Source organism: Ambystoma mexicanum, chromosome 1q (assembly GCF_040938575.1).
Source record: "Ambystoma mexicanum isolate Mex_15411 chromosome 1q, UKY_AmexF1_1, whole genome shotgun sequence".
Lineage (NCBI taxonomy): Eukaryota > Metazoa > Chordata > Amphibia > Caudata > Ambystomatidae > Ambystoma > Ambystoma mexicanum.
Genome location: NC_090922.1, coordinates 280,407,251 through 280,428,085, shown reverse-complemented (window position 1 = coordinate 280,428,085; position 20,835 = coordinate 280,407,251). Strand labels below are relative to the sequence as shown.

Genomic DNA, 20,835 nt, shown 5'->3' with positions numbered 1-20,835 from the left:
CCGGTAATTAGAAGTTCCGTCTTCAACCCTACTCTTGCCCTCGTGTACCAGACCTGGTTACTTCATTCACGGACTGCTTTGCCTGCCGTTTTGGAAAATCTGCTTGCTTGTGTACCAGACCTGTTTTCTTCCTTCACGGACTGCTTTGCCTGCCGTTTTGGAATATCTGCTTGCTCGTGTACCAGACCTGTTTTCTTCATTCACGGACTGCTTTGCCTGCCGTTTTGGTAATATCCGCCTGCTCGTGTACCAGACCTTTACTTCATTCATGGACTGCTTTGCCTGCCGCTTTGTAACTGTTTGAGATCACGGCATAGGTAAGACCCTTCTTTTCACCACTTGCTACCCAGCATATCTCCTGTACTCATTCTACCTTGCCGCCAAACTATATCACCTGCAACACTCCAACTTAATTGTGTCCTTTGCTGTTACCATCCTCTTGCCACAATAAGACTTCAATTGGGCTTTCTTCAGTAGTGCATGGGGACGCTTTGCTGATAGTGCACCAACCCGACTCTAGTGCGGCCCTCGTTTCGCCCGGGTTCAGTTTCCCTAACTAACCTACCTATTTGTTATTTTGCCCTTCCGTTGTCAATAACTTTATGGATACTGCAGATTCAACAGCACATTAGTGGTAAGGGTTTTTTGTGGTTATTCATTTTCCTTTGCTAATTGACAACTATAGTCAGGACAGGTTACATTCTCCTCTTTTAATTATAGGTGGTTTCCAGTTGCCTTGAATCAAGGGGAGGGCATAGTTCAGGTACTAATAGAAAGATGTATCGAGGGAAAGGGATTTTTCTGTATTCCCAATTGCTCACCTCTTGTTTTTCCTTTACAGCTGGGTTCGTGGCGGTGTGTTCTCCCCGCCCTTTTAAGCAATCAGTCTCTCTGCCTGGTTCTACCCAGCAGAGAGTCATATCGTTAAAAAGGTCTTGTGCCCTCACAGAGAGGAGGCTAGGTTGGAGGCCCCGACCTAGCTCTTCAATCAATAGTTCAGTCCTGCGCCTTCCGGCCACCGATTTGGTATACTCCCCGTCCGGTGAGTAACAGTAGCACAGGGGTGCATGATAAAGTCCCCTGTATGGCTAGATCAACTTTGTGAACTGAATAAGTCACTCGTGCACATCATTTTGATGCACTCACACAAGGAAGGCGTTGCACACACAACCTTTGCTGCACTCCTACTATTTGAAATAGTCACAAGGGAAGGAGTAGCACACGTAATGTACAACACACTTCTTCAGGGAAGGTGGTGTACATATAATTTCTAACGTACCCCTACCCTGAGGGTGGTGCACACACCAATTCTGTAGCAGTTCTTCAAGGAAGGTAAAGCACACACACATTGTGCTGCACTCCCCAGGGCTAAGGGGGGTGTGGGGGGACACGTGCATAATCTATCTTACATTCCCACAGGAAAAGGAGCACATGCAGGGGTTGTATTCACCATTTATAAGAAACTCCCACAGGGAAATGGGCAAACCCCTAATTTGTCTGCACAATCCCACAGGAAAAGGAGCACACATTCAAAATGTGTTGCACTCCAGCAACAAGGGGGCATACACACATTTTGTGCACTCCCAGTGTGAAAGGGGCACACACCTAATCATTGTACACTCCCTTTGGGAATAGGGTGCGCACACACACACACACACACACACAAAATAAGTTTGATCGTAATATGAGACATGACCCTGAATGGTGAGAGGGGTTTCTTGATAAACCAGCTCTCAGGTTTGAGCTGAGTAATGCGTTGAGACCCATTGTAAAACATCATTATCAAATTTCAACAAGGCATATTATACTGTTTCCACAGGTCATAGTCAAGGGCGAGAACATCATTTCAACAACACTAGAACGTGTGTTCTTCTTTGCCACCATCACTAGTCACTCTCGTGTACGCTGATTATTTGCATTGTTGTCACTGTCTTTTCTCTGTGTGACACTAACACTTGGTCCAACATACCATTTCCCATTAACCTACCAGGACCATGCTTGATGTGCCACCCACTGAACTGGTGGCATATAGTGAATTGATTTAAAGCTATCTGCATTTCTATCCCACAACAGGAATTATACGTATAATTTACCCATTCTTTTATGTTTGGAAAGATAACTGTCCCTATGTATAGGATCTCTCCCAATAAATGTGAATGGTCCACTGCCTGTCTAAGACATGATTAAGAGAATATAAAAAGATTAAGTGAGTGATTCAATCTGACCCAAAAGAAAATGTTTCCTGAAGTCGGACACTTGTCCTTTCAAATGTCTACCCTCACTTCAATTGTTATTCTTCAACACCCAAAACATGACACCCAACAAAACCACATTGAATAAGGTTTACATTTTCTTTTTTTGGTGGGTATGGGCGGTTGCTTTTGTTGTTTTAAAATGTGTTTATACATTTTGCTCCTTTGAAATGTTTTGGAAGAATGGACGAGGGAAACGAAAGGGGCATGAACAGCCCCACTTCCCAAACAAAACTCATGGGCAGATTGTAGTTCTCTCATCATTCTCCTCCTCATTGAAGGCACTGCTGCCTCTTGACATTATTTGTCACCCTGGAATAGCAGTTTGCTATGAATTTGCATCTGATAAAACAGCAAAGTGTACTTCAATGGAATGGAGAAAAACAATCTTCAACTTCGCAAGTATGACAAAACACATTTGCTGTGCACCGCGTATTCCAATACGTACCTTACACATCCTGTTAGCTGGTTCCAGAAACACACAGAAACTGATTTTTCAACTAACATCATTACTTTCCAACATCAAATTAATGAACTTGGATGTAAACAAAATACAAAATAATTGGCTTAAAATGCATAACACTTTCCTATTTCCCCATTGCAATGTAATTGTAGATGTAGTTAAATCAGCTATTTTCTTCAAAAAACAGCTTGCAGCAGTAATGTTTGCCAACACTAGTACAGCAACTGTTCAGTTTCAATTATGAAGAAGGTCTGTCACACAGCCACGCAAATAGCATTTACATGTCATATTGTGCCAAAATATTAAGAAAAGTCAAACTGTGAGTGCAGGTGCAAGCGAGCAAAGAGCTTTACACAAAACCAATTTAGATTTGAGATATTGCATACAGTCATCAGAACTGAGATGGCGTTGGTGTTTCTGTATGCTGTGAGAAAGATCAGCAAATCACCGATTTTGGTCAATGACCTAACCCAACATTATATAACAATATAAATATGAGCTCTGATCAAAAGAAACTGGCACTACAGCACAAACAATTACAGGAAACGAAAACTGGTGTTTAATTTCACCCAGTCAAGGGTCAGAAAAAGGTACATGCAGGTAAGCTGTATTCAGTGGAGGAAATGGAAAACATCTGGTGGGGGATCCCAAAAAGCCCGGTGGTGGGGGCAGAGTTTTGGGAGTGGGTGGTGGCTGAGGAGGCATGCGTTTAGAGGGGGCAGAGCTCGCAGGTGACCTCCAATCAAAGGAAATGTTCAAAATAAACAGCACAATTTATTTCATGCTTCCTTGAAAAGCTATTAAATCACTTTTTGACATTAAGATGCTAATGTATGCAAACGTTGGGAAAAGGAAACTAGGTGATAAGATTGTTGCTGGATACAACAAGAGGTCTGAGGGAGGTGATGGCTTGAAGGCGCCAGTAAAGGCAGCCTGTAATCTGCACACTGCAAAGCGCACATTTAATGTCCTGATTTAAGTTGATGTGCCATAAGAGTGCCAATATGGTGCAGCTGCTCAGGGGCCCACTAAGCCTCGCAAACCGTTTCAACTAAAAGAATTGAAAGGCCCTGGCACTATACCTGTGTGAAGGCGAGCCATAGACAGCACCTACCTTGACCCACTGATGCCATTTCCCAGGCTATTGGAAAAATTGGTGTCAGGCAAAAAAAGTAGAGGCCACGGTTAGGGAGTTGACAACCCATGATGGTGTATGGACTAGACAGACACCATTGCATGGGGAAAGTCTGCCATGCCCCTGGACAATTCTAAAGGACCGAGAGAAGGATCACTGGGGACAAACACAAGGAGCCCCGCTGTTGGCAATTGCTTCCCTGCACTAGTAAGCAAAGTGCACTGTTCCCAATATTCCAATGGAGTCAGTGGTAAGAAGCAAACAGGAGACAATCATAAGGCTGGAATGCAACACTGCCTGCAATTACAAAGGCTTTATTTTTTGTCCTCTCTTTTTTTTACTGCTTGGCTAACATTAGTATTGGCAGTATGTAAAAAGACCCAGCAATCAGTGTTCAAAGTGTACGAAAATAAGTAGTGGAACTATATTCCCTAGGGCATGCATCGCTCCCCACAAACCCCACAGCCACCCCCTCCCACTCACAATACAAACCCCAAAACACATGTGCCTGCTGTTTAGGGAAACGTTCAGTGAAGTGCACTGAAAGTGCAAGTTTCAACTTCTTCCTAAGAAACCGCTCCAGAATGGTTTCATTTTAGAATAGTATAGCCTACACTATTTTAAAATGAAACCATTCTGGAGTGGATTTATTTTTAAATAAAAGCATAGGAACCCTGAATTTTGCATTAAAAGCAATGCCCTATGCGAGCACTGTGCACAAACAGTGATCTACTCTGTGTGCAGTGTGCTCAAACAGGGCAGATTAGATCTGCCGGGCCCATGAAGTTCCGAGCAGCCCCGCCCCCACCTTCGCAGGTCTTGGTGCAGTGACGGCATCGGGCGTTGGCAAGGTCAGGCTCCCGAATCCGGTGATGGTAGCATGCTCTGGGACGATGATGACAGCAGGCAGCAGACTCCAGGCGACGATGTGGTGGCTCCTCAAGATGGCGTGTGGTGAGTGCAGGCCAGCTGTCCTGGTGTCCTGCTGTTGCGTACACATAGGGTGGCGGAGCCAGTAGAGCGCTCATGACGGCAATGAGCTGCTCCCCCCCCCCACGCCATGCCATTGTGGGAGATTATTTTTATTTTTTTTCTCTGCCAAAGTTACAAGAAACCCAGCTGGAGAGCATGAGTTTGGGGCGGATCTCGGATCCGGTGAGAGCCGGCCCAATGACCAGCACTGGCTGTATTGTTCTTCCCATCATTGTGTCACAGTCTCTTGGGATCGCGTGACCAGGCCGGGATAACCTGACACGTGCTGCTGCCGCGGGGGACGCAGAAGCTGGAGACCTCCCCCAGTGTGACAAACACCCAGGGCATTGTTCTGTTGTCTTCCGCTCTGCTCTTGGAGGAGCTGAGTGTACCGTTGGATGTGTGCTAGTCACAATGTGGGGCGAGGACCAGGTGAAGGGTGCAGTGGGAAGAGGCAGCAGGAACAACAATAAGAGCACGGCAGTGTTGAGGACGGGGGCTAGGGAGCTCTGTGCTCCATGAAGAACAAGGAAGAAGGATAACGTCGTTATCCCAAGGAACAAGGACTAAGCATGCTGACCTGCAGGAGACCTCAGTTCTGATGTAGAAGGTTGCTCTGGTGCAAGCAGCAACAATGGTCGGATGAGAAGAAATCATGCCTGTGACTTATGTTCTGGTGAAGAGGGTCAACCGGAGCATCGGTGTGCTGGGCTCAGCGTTGTTGAAAAAGTGCTGACAAAGGTCCCAATGAAGAGTGGGATGTTTTCCATGGCCTCAGGTACTGTACAGCTTGCAAATGTCCCCGTGTGATGGAGGATGCAGAAGTTTAAGCAATACATTGTTTGCTTAGTGCTGCTAGTCTGTGATATATAGAAATGCCATTCAGCATTATGAAGTGATCTCTATGTGAAATATTTTGGAAGCCTCTGTCAACACTTCTTCAACAACGCAGGGTCCAGCAAGCTCGCTCGTGCTCTGGCTGCCGTAATCGCCAACACACATTTCACAGGCATCATTTCTTCTCATCGGACCCCTGTGACTCCTTGCATCGGAGCAATGTTCTACATCAGAAGGTGATGTCTCCTGCAGGCCAGCGTGCACAACCGTTGGACCTTGGGATGTTGACATCATCATTCGTCCTTGGTCTTCATGGATCATAGAGCTCCTGAGATCCAGCCTTCAACACTGTAGTGCTCTTTTCGTTTGTTACTCTTGCCTTCCGCAGCACGCAGACTCACTGCGTTGACTGTCCGGAGCTCCTCCTCAATGCCGTCTGGAGCAACTGGCACTCCTCTCCTTTGCCTAGCACTCAGCAGGGAACACTTTTCTCTGACAGTCTGCACAGGCAGCCTCCTTTTTCTGGGCTCTACTCTCTTTCTCTCCGCTTCACTGCACCAGATCGGCATCTCCAGAGCACTTCTCTGGCACTGGCTTTGCCCAGTCACATTCGCTGTTCCTGCCACATTTTCCCACTGCACCTTTCACCTGGTGCTCCCTCCATATCGGCATGCTACACTTCCTTGGGCACACTCATCTACTCTAAGAACAGGGAGGAAGATAGCGCAACAGAGCCCTGTGGTGGTTACAATGGGGGTGAGGTCCAACCGCTGCACCACCCTGTAGCAGTTGCCACACAGGAGGGTTCTTTGTCCACTTGTTGCCAAATGTTTTAACTGAAGAGATGGCACAGAGTCTTCAGGTAAGTGAGAGGTAAGTCTTCTTTACTGCTAGTTCTCCATTGATGCGTGCAGTGACAGGTAACTGTTAGGTAATAAGGGAAACCGACACACCGACACACCACCACCACCAAGGCAGGTCCTCACTCTAGGTTATCTCTCTGTAATTGTGACCGTCCACTATAGAATGCTTGCACTCAGTAGAGTCTAGTCAAAGGGAGATAACAATGGCATTCTATGGGTAATGTAGCCTACTCTTTGGCCAGTTGGCGCTACATTATATATATATATTTTTTTTTTATAACAGTGAACTTGAGGGCTGGGAGGATAGCTCAGGGTCAAGGCATTTCTCTAGGAAGAATGACAATGCGGAGCAGTCCTGAAGTCCTGGGTTCAAATCCCTGTCTCGCGCTTAGACGCTATTCTCTGGCATTTAGAGCAATATGAAAGTTCAGTGTGGTATTTGAATTTTCATTTTGCTGTGTTTTTTATGTACTAAGGAATAGAGCTTGAGGCAGTGTGTACAGAAATGGGGGAGAAACATTTAAGTGGTGAGAATGATGCATTACACAGAGTCAAGCATTATGGGCATCGCCCAGTGAGGTTGTGTAGCCAATTCTTGCACAAATATATCCTTCTCTGTACATGTGTGACACTGTAAAAGAGATCACAAGAGTGAGCGAGTTTAAGAGGAATTCAACTAGAGATGGGCAGCAGCAAAATAGTGGCAAAGGTCCTCAAACAAGTGAATTTTCCGAGCAGACATACATTTTGAAAATCGAACTAAAAACATCATCCTCCAGGTATTCATTTTGAGGCACTGATATTATAGGTTTAAGGGCTGTTTTTAAATTTGCAGTCAAGCCTAAAACCAGATTTAACACATGGGCCTTACGCCTTACAGAAATAATTCACCTGATCAAGCTTTGGTCTCCTGGGCAATGTTCCCGTGCAGTAGGATCTATTAAAGGCCAAACACACATGCATAGAGGAACCCGAATAAAAGTAATGTCAATACGGTAATCAGTAAATCAAAGAACATCCAAACATACCAGTAGTGGAGTCAAACGTTACTGTACTGCTTAAGGATATATGTATATTTTTAAACATAGTCATTCATTAATGCTAAGTTTGTGTCCTTGCATGATCTCATGGTTGTTACCAGAAAGAGTTAGGTGAGTTAGTTCTTAATTAATGCTACTTTTGATGATTGATTGCGGGATGCCTGAAGAATCATGATTTCTTAATGTAGATTGAAGAGGGAGACCCGGGGTTCCCGAGACCACCCCTCCACCCTTTGAAGTTCATGACGAGACAAATGGACAGAAACAGTCGCAGCCACTCATCTTATTTTGGACAGATCCCGTGTGCACCAATCATTGACAAATACGCTGAAAGGTATCCTCTCAGCCAGCCATACAGACATAATCCTATACATATCTTCACAGGTATAGGAGAAGAAACAGATATTGTGGACAGAAATACCGTCATAGACTGCCTCAACTCAACACAAAGAAGCCATAGTACTGACGTCATTGGTGACACTACGACATAGCAGTATCAGACATGAAGCACACTTGCAGTCCACACTGCATCACATACATGCACACACATATACATGAAGAACATGAGCTTGCAGTTCTGTAGCTAGAGCACTGATACATATACATATTGTCAATTCTTTATTATTTTGCCATTAGCCAAATGCAGTGCGCATAACCTCAAAGCACAAGAGATCCTCAGCAAGCTTTTTGATGCTTAAAGCTAATAGTCATGTGAACATACAGGAGTGTATATGGTACCTGATCGAACCACATATAGCAAACCCATAGGAAACGTAGCACAACATGGATGATGTAGAAACAAGTTCAAACGCTATTTTCATCCTTGGCTCACGTGACAGGAATCCATGATTTGCCCCATTTTGCAGGTTTTGAATGCTCTAAATGAATTAAACTTGGCACACTTGGTGTTCTTTCTTTGCACCTTAACAAGGGATGACTCATCCTTTGCACATTCGCTTATTTCAAGAATAGATAGCTGACCTTAGCTGCTTCAGTCTTGACTCCAGGTCAGACAGCCATGTCTTGCAGCTGCACAATTCTGCTTATTCTTGCTGCAACATAGTTTTCCCTTCCAGTTTCATGGGTCCTGGTTTACTAAATTCATGATACTGATGTCCAGCTTCTATATAATGGTGGCTTCACCTGCATTCTAGTCACTACGTATAGCCAGCTTCTATGATGACGTGGTCTACCTTGCGTTTCAGCATCTGCACTTTTATTGAATGGTTGATTTTCTACAGCACTTTGTGCACAAGTAATCTTCTTCTTTGTATTTAAAATTTCCCTTGATTTGTTAGTTCGCCATTCATTTCTTTAGGTTCTATACATTCTCTTCAGTCTGTATCTCGGGACATCGTGCATACTTTGTATGATGTCACTGGTGCCTTTTCTCTGCTCTTTCTTATATTCCATCAGGGAGTTCCTCCCATAAGTTGTCATCACTTTGGGGATACACTCGGTAGCCTTGTCTCAATGGATATCTTCTTTCAAACACACACTGCAGTATTGGCACGACGGACGGTGTCAAAACACGGCACTGTTTCAGGTCTCCAACATATGGGAGTAAGGGGTTCAGGGTTTCCTGCAGATGCATGCAGCTGCTCCTCAACCCCCTCCTCGAGTGTTTCTACATCCTGGTATTTTCTCTTGAAGAAGTGTTTCTTAGGTGTCCATATATTCATCATTCACCCTGCCCCCAGGGTGCCTGCTAATTTGACATGTTCATCTACTCCAAGTCATGTAGTTACATTGTCCATTCGGGGTACAATAGACCTATTGTCCCATGTACGTCTTATGATTCTTTGGATACAGAAACTGTGTTCCCTCAGGTGCTATGATGCTAGCCTTTATGTATTCTCTGACAGTGCTGTCAGTTAGCTCCTTGGCATTTGGTTCATCCTTGGCATCAATTATGATCGTCATTCCTACTATCCTGTTTTGCTGTTTACTTGCATCGAGCAATCACTATCCTGTATATACAGAATCCAAACATTACTAGCACCAGTATTACTCCAAGAACCTTGAATAGATTTGCCATCCCCTGATATATCCATGAGAACAAGGAGGTAAAGCATCTGTCATCTTCAATGTCATCTGTCTCGTCTTACATCTTGGCATGCATGTCTGTCAAAATCGATATGGCCTCTGTCAAGGTCCCATTCTGGCCATTGTTAGAAGGTATAAATGTGCAGAATTATGGCCCAATTTTGGCACAAACTCATCCTTCCATCAATGTCATCATATCAAGGACATACCTATTATGGAGGGTCATCAATCGTATGCCACTCAGCTCTTCTTTAATGATGTTGAATCATTTTTATGGCAGCTTGATTGTCTGCAGCAACTCCCATCTGGTGAACCATTTGGTGTTGGACACTGTTTGAATTCCAGGCATAAATATAGCTATCATTATCATAGCAGTCTTGCTGAAAAACTTGTTCTCTTCAGAAATGGTTTCATACGATTTTATTGATTTGGCTGAGAAATTATTTTCTCTTTTCCTCCATCGGAGTTCAAGTGATCTTCTTTTTCTTAAATGGTCATACACTTTTGGAAATTCACCAATGTTTAGATCGCTCTGATGAATCACTAATGCTGGAACATGGATGAGCACCAGGGAACACAATCTGCCCCAGTCCTTGGGCAACTTCGTACAGGCTCTAGATCCACAAGCCCAATATCGATCCATAAGGACAGTTGTCCCTTCTCACATTCCAGGAACGTCAACTGTGGTTCTGCATCCTTTATTATATCCCACATGGTTTTTTCCCATGGCTTTTGAAACATATTGTTGCATTCACCAATGGGATTAGAACTACTGGGCCTGATTATACTTCTACCTATGTCAGTAACTTGGAGTGCTTGGCCCATGACTTTAAACATCCATCCTTCACTCCCTGCACTTCTTGCACGTATTCAGTTTTCAGCAGATGAGCTGCACAGGACATCATTCTATCTTCCCTTCCTTTCTTGGTATGCACTCGTCCATTGATCAATAGTTGGGGTTGTTCCCAACATCCAGGTGATACTGCTATTTCTGGCACATCAGGACAATTCATTCTCTTCATTTCTTCAATGGTCACCTATCCTGTCCTGCAGCAGGATACACAAGCATGTTGTCTTTCCATCCACATGTATGGTCTTGATTTAGTCATCCTGGTATGGAAACGGCCATCTTGTGCTCCATCACAAGGATGCCAAGCTTCCTTGGTACTGTCCTCGAGTAGTACATGCTGCAAGATGGCTGAGGCATTTCACGTCAAATGCTGATACCTCCTTCAAAATGAAAGTCTTTACTGTTTTCATTGCATAGGGGATGAGAGAGCAGACATAGAAACTCTCATCAGATGCTCTTTCCTCCACCTTTTTCATGTGCTGATACCACATGTCATTCCCCAAATGAGCTGAATTATCTAGATAGGTTTTTATCCCTTCATTATCTTCCACTGCGTCTCTTTTATGTCTCCTAATATACCCATAGAGATCAAGGAAAGTGTTATCATTCATACTCATAGAGGGGGAGAATCATCGGAGCGCTTTCTTGAGTGGAACCATTAAGATATTAGAGACTGTGAAAAATAAGGAACAAAACCATCCAGAGAACAATCCTGCACATATGTAGTATGCATAGAAATCTGGACAACCATTTTACGTGCCATCCCACTGTTTGTTGAACTTGTGCTCTCTCATATCATATCATATCATATCATATCATCTTCTTAATTAATCATTGTTAATAAAATCATTGAGTTTCTTTTATGTTTGTAAATGTACAATGTGTTTAATTATAGCAATGAGGAGTCTTCTTATCACTGGACCATTTTAGGATCCTGTAAAAAAGTGTAAATATTAACATCTGTTCTGACAAGAGCAGGGTAGGATTGAAGTATGAACACTAAGACAGCAACCACAAGCCGACGAACTTCACTGTCGGCAGGTATCACATATGTACTCACCTAAAACAGGTATTTTCCATGAAATGAATCTCGATAGTGATCTCTCTTCCAATTTCTGATCAAGAACTGACATTTAGGCACAATTATGATGCATCATTCACTGCTTCAATATATTTCTAAAAGTTAATTTACAACTCTGGAATTTCTCTGCAAGTCCTTGCACTCCCTGACAAAATATATAAGAAGTGTCTATTGATTTCCGGTCCAAATAAAGTATGTGTTAATCACTTGGTGCTTTATAATCCTTCTTCTTAGGCATCGATCAGGTCTGCACATGTGGAAATTCTTCTTCTTATCTTGCTTCTGAATCAGCAAAGATGGGAGGGAGGGTCTCGCCATTATAAATCTTCACATCGTTCAGATATAAACAAGCTTGTCTTCCCGAAACAGCAGGAGGGGAAACTTCCTCAATACAGAAGGTGCCATTAAATCGAGGCTCATGCCACTTCCGTGTTAGGTTTTTTATCAAAATCAGGTCCCCATCATATAACTGAGGTGGTGGTAATAGCTCACTTGAATTGGTTGCCGAATTATCTTCTTCCATGTTCCTAGACCATCCCCCTGATGCTTGACTTAATCTGAAACTAAAGAAATACTGGTAGTCATACATGTCAAATAATCGTATATATCCTCACCTAGAGTTTTAGCTGCACTCTAGGCATCACTCCTAATACTAGACAGAGGTGTAAGGGGTTTTATCATTTGGCGCCCTGTTACTAGCTCATACGGGGTGAGATAGTGGTCAGATTCTGGCTTATTCTGAAGGGCATAAAAGGCTAGGGGTAGGCAATACAGCCACCCCTTTTTCAAAGTCAATTTAATCTTGGCGATTCTCTTTTTGAGGAGGCCGGTGAACCTCTTCCATATCCTGTTTCTTGTGGGAGATATGCAGAAAATTACTTTTGCTTTATACTTGATAAAATCCCTATCAGGTCGGATAGCCCATTTACAAAATATGGCCCATTATCGGATCTTGGTAATTCGCACACACCCAACTTCAAGAAAACTGTACATACTAAAAACTTTGCTGAGCAAGTGGCATCCGGGTGTGCACATGGACCTGTGTTGATCCACCTAGAGAAGGGGCACACCACCACTAATAGATACCTATATCCCTTACATGTCAGCAGCATATCGAAAAACGTGATATGTAAATGCAGAAATGGACCATTCGGTTGAGGTATAACTCCTCCAATTGTTCTCAGTGTATGCCCAGCAGTAAACTTTTGACACATGGTGCAATTCACCATAAACAGTGCAACGAGCTCCAACCAATTAGGAATGAAACAGTCTACCGAAATATTGGCAGCAAGATTTTCTCTAGTTCCATGTGCGCGGTAAAGCAGCTGTTCAAACGCGACTATCAACAAAGTTACTGGCATCACTAGTTTTCCAGTTCTTTGCTGTCACAATAAATCTTCTGTGGGGGATAAAGAACACTCCCTTCATTTTCATAGTTCTTGTTTTTTCTGTGGTGTGCTTCCCTGAATCTTTATTAATTGAGTTAACATGGTTGTAGTCAAATTTCTTTAATATCCTCAGTATCAAAACTCAAATTTTCTGGAGAATGTGCAACTCTTTTGGATTCTATCTGATGCTTTGTTCCTGCAAGAGATAAAGTCTGTTTGTTTCATATGTGCTGCACATTTTACGACCGAAATGGCTCCTGGGAGTTGCACTCTCCACCACCTTGAATTCTCCATTTAATCTGTGCCTTACTACTGCAGCGCCTGAATGCCTTTCCCCACTAGTCTGATCAATTTTTGATGAACCATCATTAAAAATAATTCCCCTCCTACCAAAGCATTGTCTTTCACATGGGGTATATCATCATAAAATTCAACATAATTGGTACAGTTATGCACTTGATTGCTTTCTTCTACGGGTTCAGCTTTGAATGTGGTAATTTTCACTATTTTACACCATGCAATGTTAATTGTTGGCTTAGAAATCATTACCTCATAAACTGAAGCTCTTTGGGTAGTCAATGTGCCCTTGAGTTTCTCTAGAATGACAAATAGAGCATGCCCCACGTAAATGGTCATAGAACAGTCCATGACAATACTTGTGGACTTTTAAATTGCAAATGCAGCAGCTGCCAAAGATTGTTCGTAAGGGAAGTGCCCTCTCATAACTGGGTCTACAATCCCACTGTAATATGCTAAAGATTTGTACCCCAAGGTTGTCCTTTTTGTAAACACTGCTGTCATTACTGACCCATTTGTGTGTGAAAACAAATAAAATTCCTCACAATAGTTGTGAATCCCTAAAACTTGGGCTGTAAAAATTGCTTTTTTAAACACCACAAATCCTTCCTCCATTCCTTCCGTCCATTTTAGTTTTGTTTTACCAACTTGTGCTTTCTTTAATGCTTGCAGAATTGGCTTTGTGTATGTGCTGTAATCAAACACGCAGTCTCTAACGTAATTGCACAAATTTAGAAACTGTTTCATCTGTCTCACTCTGTTCGGTATTGATGTTTTCATGATTGCCTCAGCTCTGTCATGTGTCACTTTCTTTCCTTCATGCGACACCTCTTGTTGACAATTCTGTAATTTCTCCTTGTCCACCTTATATCCATTGCCTACTAAAATAGTGATTAGTTGGATAGGGTATTGCCGGTACTCATTCATTTTTTTACTGCAAAGGTCATCTACATATTGTATCACTGCACTTGTGAAATTGATATTGCCTAGATGAATCAGTAGGACTCTGTTAAAGATTGACAGGTATGTTTTAGTCTTCTTAGGCGAAATGTAAAGTAAATCAAGTCTTGTGAGTCTTTGTGCAATGGTATTGAGAAAAACACATTTTGCAAATCAATCGCCGTGAAATTCCTAGCTTCTACCGGGATACTACACAATATTGTCACAGGTTTATGAACTAAGGGAAACTCAGTGTCTACAATCTAGTTAAGAGGTCTAAAATCCCAGATGAATCTCCACGACCCCCCCTTTAGATTTTTTAATTGGATACAACGTGGTATAGCACAATGACTCTGATGGCACCAGAATCCCCTGATTCATCTGTGCTGAAATAGTCTGAAATATACCTTCATCAGCTTCTCGAGGCATGGGGTACTGTTTTGCTCAGGGTAAAATTGCTCCTGGTTTAAGCTGTATTTGAACCCCCCGAATCCCTTCAATACACCTGCATCACAGGGGCCTGTGGTCCACAGAGCACTCAGCACCTTTTCAGGATCCTCCTTAAAAAATGCTGGTTGTTGCCACATTATCGCCATTCTTTGTGGGACTTTCCTTTTTTCTATCCTTATCCAGTGTGTAATGCTCATAAAGAACACAATTTCATCGTCGCTTTGATCTTCCCTGAACATATTGTCATTGGTTATGTCAGTCAGTGTGTACCCGTCCTCAAGAGCCATCACTGTTCTCCATGGTCTACCCTCATCATCTATCCCTTTGATCATTGCCAACTCTCTTCACATTATAGCTGCTTCCAACTCTATAGGAATAGTATGCCCACCTTCCTCATCCATAGGTATTTGTGGTCTAAATAAAAACTCATCAAGGATCCTCATAATCTTCCCTAACAGGCCAGGTAGCATGTCAACAAAATGCTTACTCAATATTAAAAAATCTCTGGATCAACTACAACACCTCACAGAGTCACTAGCCCTGTGAACACCAGTTTAAACTCTCCACATTTAAATAATGTATTCCTGGAGTGGAGCACACTATTCCCCGAACAATAATTGAAATCATTATGTTAAATTTCATCATTTAATCTCTTGGTGTCTGTCTTTTGTGGAGACCAGTAATTTATCAGTAAACGGAACTCGCCTCAGAGCTCCAGAGAACCCTTGAGCATTTATGGCAATACCTGATATTGGATATTTTCCCTCTTGTGTACATGAACGAGTTGCTCCAGTGTCTACAAGAAAAGAAAAGGATTTGTCTCCTATTGTCACATCAATTGTTGGTTCATCTTGGGGGTCTGGTGTCACAGATAGTACATAACATATCAAGTCATCCTGTGAGCTGTCCTTTACCTGTCCCTGTGAAAGGATTTCATACTACCACAGTGACACCTCCTACTCTAGGTGTCAATACTTGTCCTGTATCCGCATACTGGTGTGTCTGCATAGGGGCTTGTTGCAACTGCCCCTGTGGTGACTGTATTTGTGTTTGTCCCTGCTCTGGCACATGCTGTACTTGCAGTGCTTGTGCCTGATAAGATGTGTGATCTTGGTCAAAGCCCTCCTTGCTCTGTGTGCTGTATGGCGGACGATAAGGTGCCCCCCTTTGGAAAACTGCCCATTCATACTGAGGGAACGCTTCTGTTCATCCCTCCTTGGTTATATCCTCCCTGAGCACTCCGGTTCTCGTTCTATGTGTTGTTAAACCCACCTTGGTTATTCTTAAATGTGCCTCCTCCTCCCTTATAAGCCATACCTCTGACTTGTGGCATTAACCCATACCCTCTCAACTATGTGTGGGTTCACCCCTTCATCGCAAACACCTGGGGAATAATCATTAAGAAAACTACAAGCATGGTGTCTCATGGAAATGACATAAATTCAAAAAGGGCCTAAGGTACACATTGACAATGGGGATTGGGAGTTCTGCAAAATTCACATATTTTATTCTTATAACATCATAAGTATCATAAAAAGCATTATTCTCACTTGATTAAACATTAAAACATATATATGTAAAAAATCAATGGAGAGACAATGTAGAAAATACAGTATAGAATGTATAGTGCAAAATAAGCAATTCATTCTCCACTGAAGAGGAGTCAAAAACATTGGTACTACATAGATCCCTCTCTGCCTCATATACTCCATAAAGTGCTAGAAAGTGTGTCTAAATACCTACAGTAGTTTCTCATATAGATACAAAGTATTTCATTGTTTTATATACAAAAATTTGACACAAAGAGTCATACAGCACAGTCATCTGTCAACTAGAGGAAGTCCCAAAATCTTAGTTATTTCCACTTTACATAGACATTCCCTTCTCCACGTTTCGACAAACCGGCATCCAGAGCTTCAATAGTGCTGATGCCTGTCTTCCTCAGGAATGGACTCTTATTGACCAATAATAGATGAAATCTTCAAAAACCACCACCAAGTATGTTTTTTACATGATCGGTCCCTCGTGTGTGGGGGGGGGGCAATCAGGTCACTGCAGCTTATTACTTCTCTTGTGTGTTTCCCATGGGCAATTTCAAATGATGCCCTGTTTTCCACCAGGCACCGGAAAAATGTCCAAATGTTTGATGCATCAAATGGTGAACAATACCCACTTAGCGTCCGTGAACAGTGCTACCTTACATCGCAGTTCATCAAAGTATCCCAATAAAAATCTATGGGTTACAATATGCCAATGGTATATTGTTATGGTGGCAGAGTGTCACAGTATTCTGGCAGCAAGTTCTCAATTGGTGAAATATCACAGTGGAAAGGTTTCCCAGTTGAAAAGTATCCCTGTGGTAAATTATCAAAATGGCAGAATATCACAGTTTTCGAATATCAAAGTGGTAAGGAAATTAAGAGGTGAAGTAGCTCAGTGGCATAGTATCTCTGTGATAAATTATCAAAAAAGGCAAAACATCACAGTGGCAAAATATTGTTCTGGCAAGATATCCCATTGGCAGAGTGTCCCTCTGGTACGTTATCAGAATGGTGAAATATCACAATGGTAAATATCAAAGTGGCAATGTATCCCAGAGACTGTATATCACAGTCACAACCTATCAGGACTGGAAACATATTCCAGTGGTAAAATATCAGCGTCAGCGTATTTCAGTGGTAAGTGTAACCCAGCGGCACATTATACACATTGTATAATGTCACAGTGGTAAAATACCAAAGTGGCAAGTATCGCAGAGGCAGAAAGCAAAAGTGTCCTTGTGGAAGGTTATCAGAATGACAAAATATCACAGTGATGTTATTTAAATGGTCAAATATCCCAGTATGTGGCTATCCTAAAGGAAAAATGGCAAAATATCACAGTGATAAAAAATATCAAAGTGGTAGGTACCCCAGAGGCAAGGTATGAAAACTGTAAAGTTCGAAATACAACATATTACAGTGAGAAGCTATTAAAATGGCAAAATATCTCGGTATGAGGTTATTCTAATGCCAAAATATCACATTGTCAAGTTGTTGAAATGGCAAAGCATCACTGTGACATTATTGAAATAGTCAGATATCCCATTATGTGTGGTTATTCTTACAAAAAAACAGCAACATATCACATTGTGAAGTTATTGAAATTTTAAAATACACCATGGTAGTATTAGTAGTAAATACGGTTTATTTTGGTATTCAAACCATAAAATCGACTTCCAAAATAAAAATTCATATCAGTTTCATAATAACAAATGTGTACAGGAATCACAGCAGTTATCTAAAGCATACAAACTTTCGTTTAGCAGCATCACATTTTTAAACTCAGTTTAAAATCTTACAATTACTTGACAATTTAGCTAGTCAGAGCACACTTAGAATATACACGTCTTTCTTAAGCGCCAAGCTATCTTCAAAACGTGAGACTAGGCACAGAGTTCCAAGTTGCCCTGAGCTCACAGAAAAATATCCTTAGTCTCACCGGAAGTCGCAACACATTGTTTTTTGTAGAATGGGAAAAGAACAGCCATCTGCACTGCGGATTATTGTATAAAGGGCAACTTATTACCAGATGTCATAAATCTTCTAACCTTGTTTGACAGATCTTATATGAGGGTGTGCCACCCATACCCACATTACCTGTGTTTGCTGCCAATGACAGAATCCCTAACCTTGCCTTTAGATACAAGATTTTCTCCCCCTCATCTTTAAGGAACTTTATGTACTTTTCAGGACCAAAGTCGACATTCAGATACTTCACTGTTATGCCAGTGGGGCCTATCGATACAAACTTTGGCTGGTAGTACCAATCTGATACAAACTTCTGCTGGTATTACCAATCTTTGTATTTCTGTTGGATATCTGCCTTCGAGATTGAATTTTCTGAGTTTATGAAGGAAGAGATTGAAGGTAACCCCAATTTCACACTTAGGTCAGAAGCATAACTGATCCAAGGGAGCAATTCTGCTCCTTTTGGGGCAAGCCCATACACTAATGCTGATTTACAGCTGCATACGGGTGCTGGTATCATTGTAGCATTTGAACTAGTGCAATCATTTACAGATCTAGGCTTTACTCAAATAGTTGAAGCCTCTACCCATAACCTGGGACATACCCTGGATTAGGTAGCAGCCATCAATAGTCCTTATCATGACGTATCGGTATCACCCTGTCCATGGTCGGATCATGATGCCATTAATTTTTCAATCACTCTACCTTTTGTCACTAAAGTCCAGTCAGTTCGCTCGGAAGGGATCTCATATCGCAATACTTTGGATAAAATCCCTAACTTTGGATAAAATAGAAGCCCTCACAACTCAGACCTTACATATTCTAGAGACAGATGACATTGATGTTATTTCGAGGAAAATGAGGTCTAACCTTAAATTAGTGGCTGATTCTCTCGCGCTCATGAAAGCCAAAAAGAAACTGTCAGAAAGGAAAATAACTAATCCGTGGTTCTCTCCCGAACTTCAATCCCTTAAAGCTGCCTCCCTTAAATTATTTTACATCTGGAAAACTAATCAATCACTCATAGCATTATTTAACTATAAAGAAGCCGCCAACAACTATAAAAGAGCTATCACTGAAGCCAAGAAATCACACCTGGACTCCAGAATCTTACAGGCAACCTCGAATTCCAAGGAATTATTTAAAATTCTGAAAGAACAAGAGGTTGATCCAGAACCTGTAGTATTGGTGATCACTAAAAATGACGACTGGTGCTTGGATATCCAGAATGCCATGGCAAATAAATTGGATGGTATCCGGGAATCCATAGCCATAAAAAAGTGCATCTGACACACAGGGCACCCTTATAGTCAGCAATACTTTTACTAGGGATCCAGACATCCCTATTCTTGACTTCGTACCCATATCAGAGGAGGAGCTAGCCTCCATTATCAACAAACTTAAAGCAACTAATTGCACAGGGGATCCATGTGCCTCTACTATTATCAAAACATGTCCCCCAACTCTGGTACAGGCCATATGCAAATGTGTTAATGCCTCACTTCGGAATTGTACGTTTCCAGATGATATGAAGAAAGGTTGGGTTACCCCATTATTGAAAAAACCCAATTTGGATCAAAGTGTACCTACTAACTATAGGCCGATAACTAATACCCCTTTTTTATTAAAGATATTGGACCGGGTTGCCTATATTCAAATGGCTCAACATCTTAACTCCTACCCTATGCTCAATCCTTTCCAGTCAGCGTTCAGACAAGGCTTCGGCACCAAGACCTCGTTATTGGATCTCAAGTCACAACTGCTCCAAAGACTGGATACCCAGAAGGTCTCTCTCCTTATTTCTTTGGACCAATCGGCAGAGTTCGACCTGGTTGATCACGCCATGCTGGCAGATAGGCTCATGACGGTAGCCAATCGTTCGCAGGCCGCCACTAATTGACTGCTCTCCTTTCTATCTAACAGATTCAGTAGGGTATGCGCCAACAATGCTAAAGCACCGGCAATCCAGATTCTTTTTGCAGTGCCACAAGGAGCCAGCTTGTCGCCGTGTGCATTTATAATATCTTCATGACCCCTTTTTTTGCCCACCTTGGCCAGGAGGGCATACTTTTCTCTAACTACGCAGATGACACACAATGTGTCCTCCCTCTTACGGGCCAGCATGACCAGGACGAAAGAGAACTTAATCGTATATTTACCATCATTGAACAATGGATGATGTTGAACAATCTTGCACTTAACCGTGAAAGACGGAACTTATGGTTGTGGGATCTGATAGCATTTTAGCCAAATTAGACCTAGCTTATAAACACTTTCAGCTGGGAGATGCTCTAATCCCCACTCTTCCCAAGGTAAAGATTCTGGGTGTGGTTCTGGACCAATCATTTAACATGAAGTCTTACGTGGCCAGTACTGTGTCCTCTGCCACCTACTACATTAAACTGCTGTCCCACCTGCGACCATTTTTTTCTCAGCCTAATGCAGAGTCCATCGCTTGTGCTATCATAGGATCTAAACTAGATTACTGCTGCAGCCTATTAGGTTCTAGCAAAAAGACCATTAACCGTCTCCAGGTGGTTCAAAATGGAGCGGTTAGAGTGGTTTCTGGACTTGTCTACAGGGCACATTTATCTGAGGCACGTCAAGCATTGCATTGGCTGACCGTGGAGTCACGAATATTCTTCAGACTCATCGTCTTCACCTTTAAATGCTTCAAGGGCACTATGCCCACCTACCTACAAAGGTATATAGG

General features: G+C 42.4%; 1 protein-coding gene across 1 annotated transcript in view; it reads right to left on the bottom strand.

Moving 5' to 3' along the window:
• CDH13 (cadherin 13) overlaps window positions 1-20,835 on the bottom strand; it is a 2,842,668-nt gene that overhangs the window by 1,393,598 nt on the left and 1,428,235 nt on the right. The gene's annotated exons all lie outside the window — the stretch shown is intronic.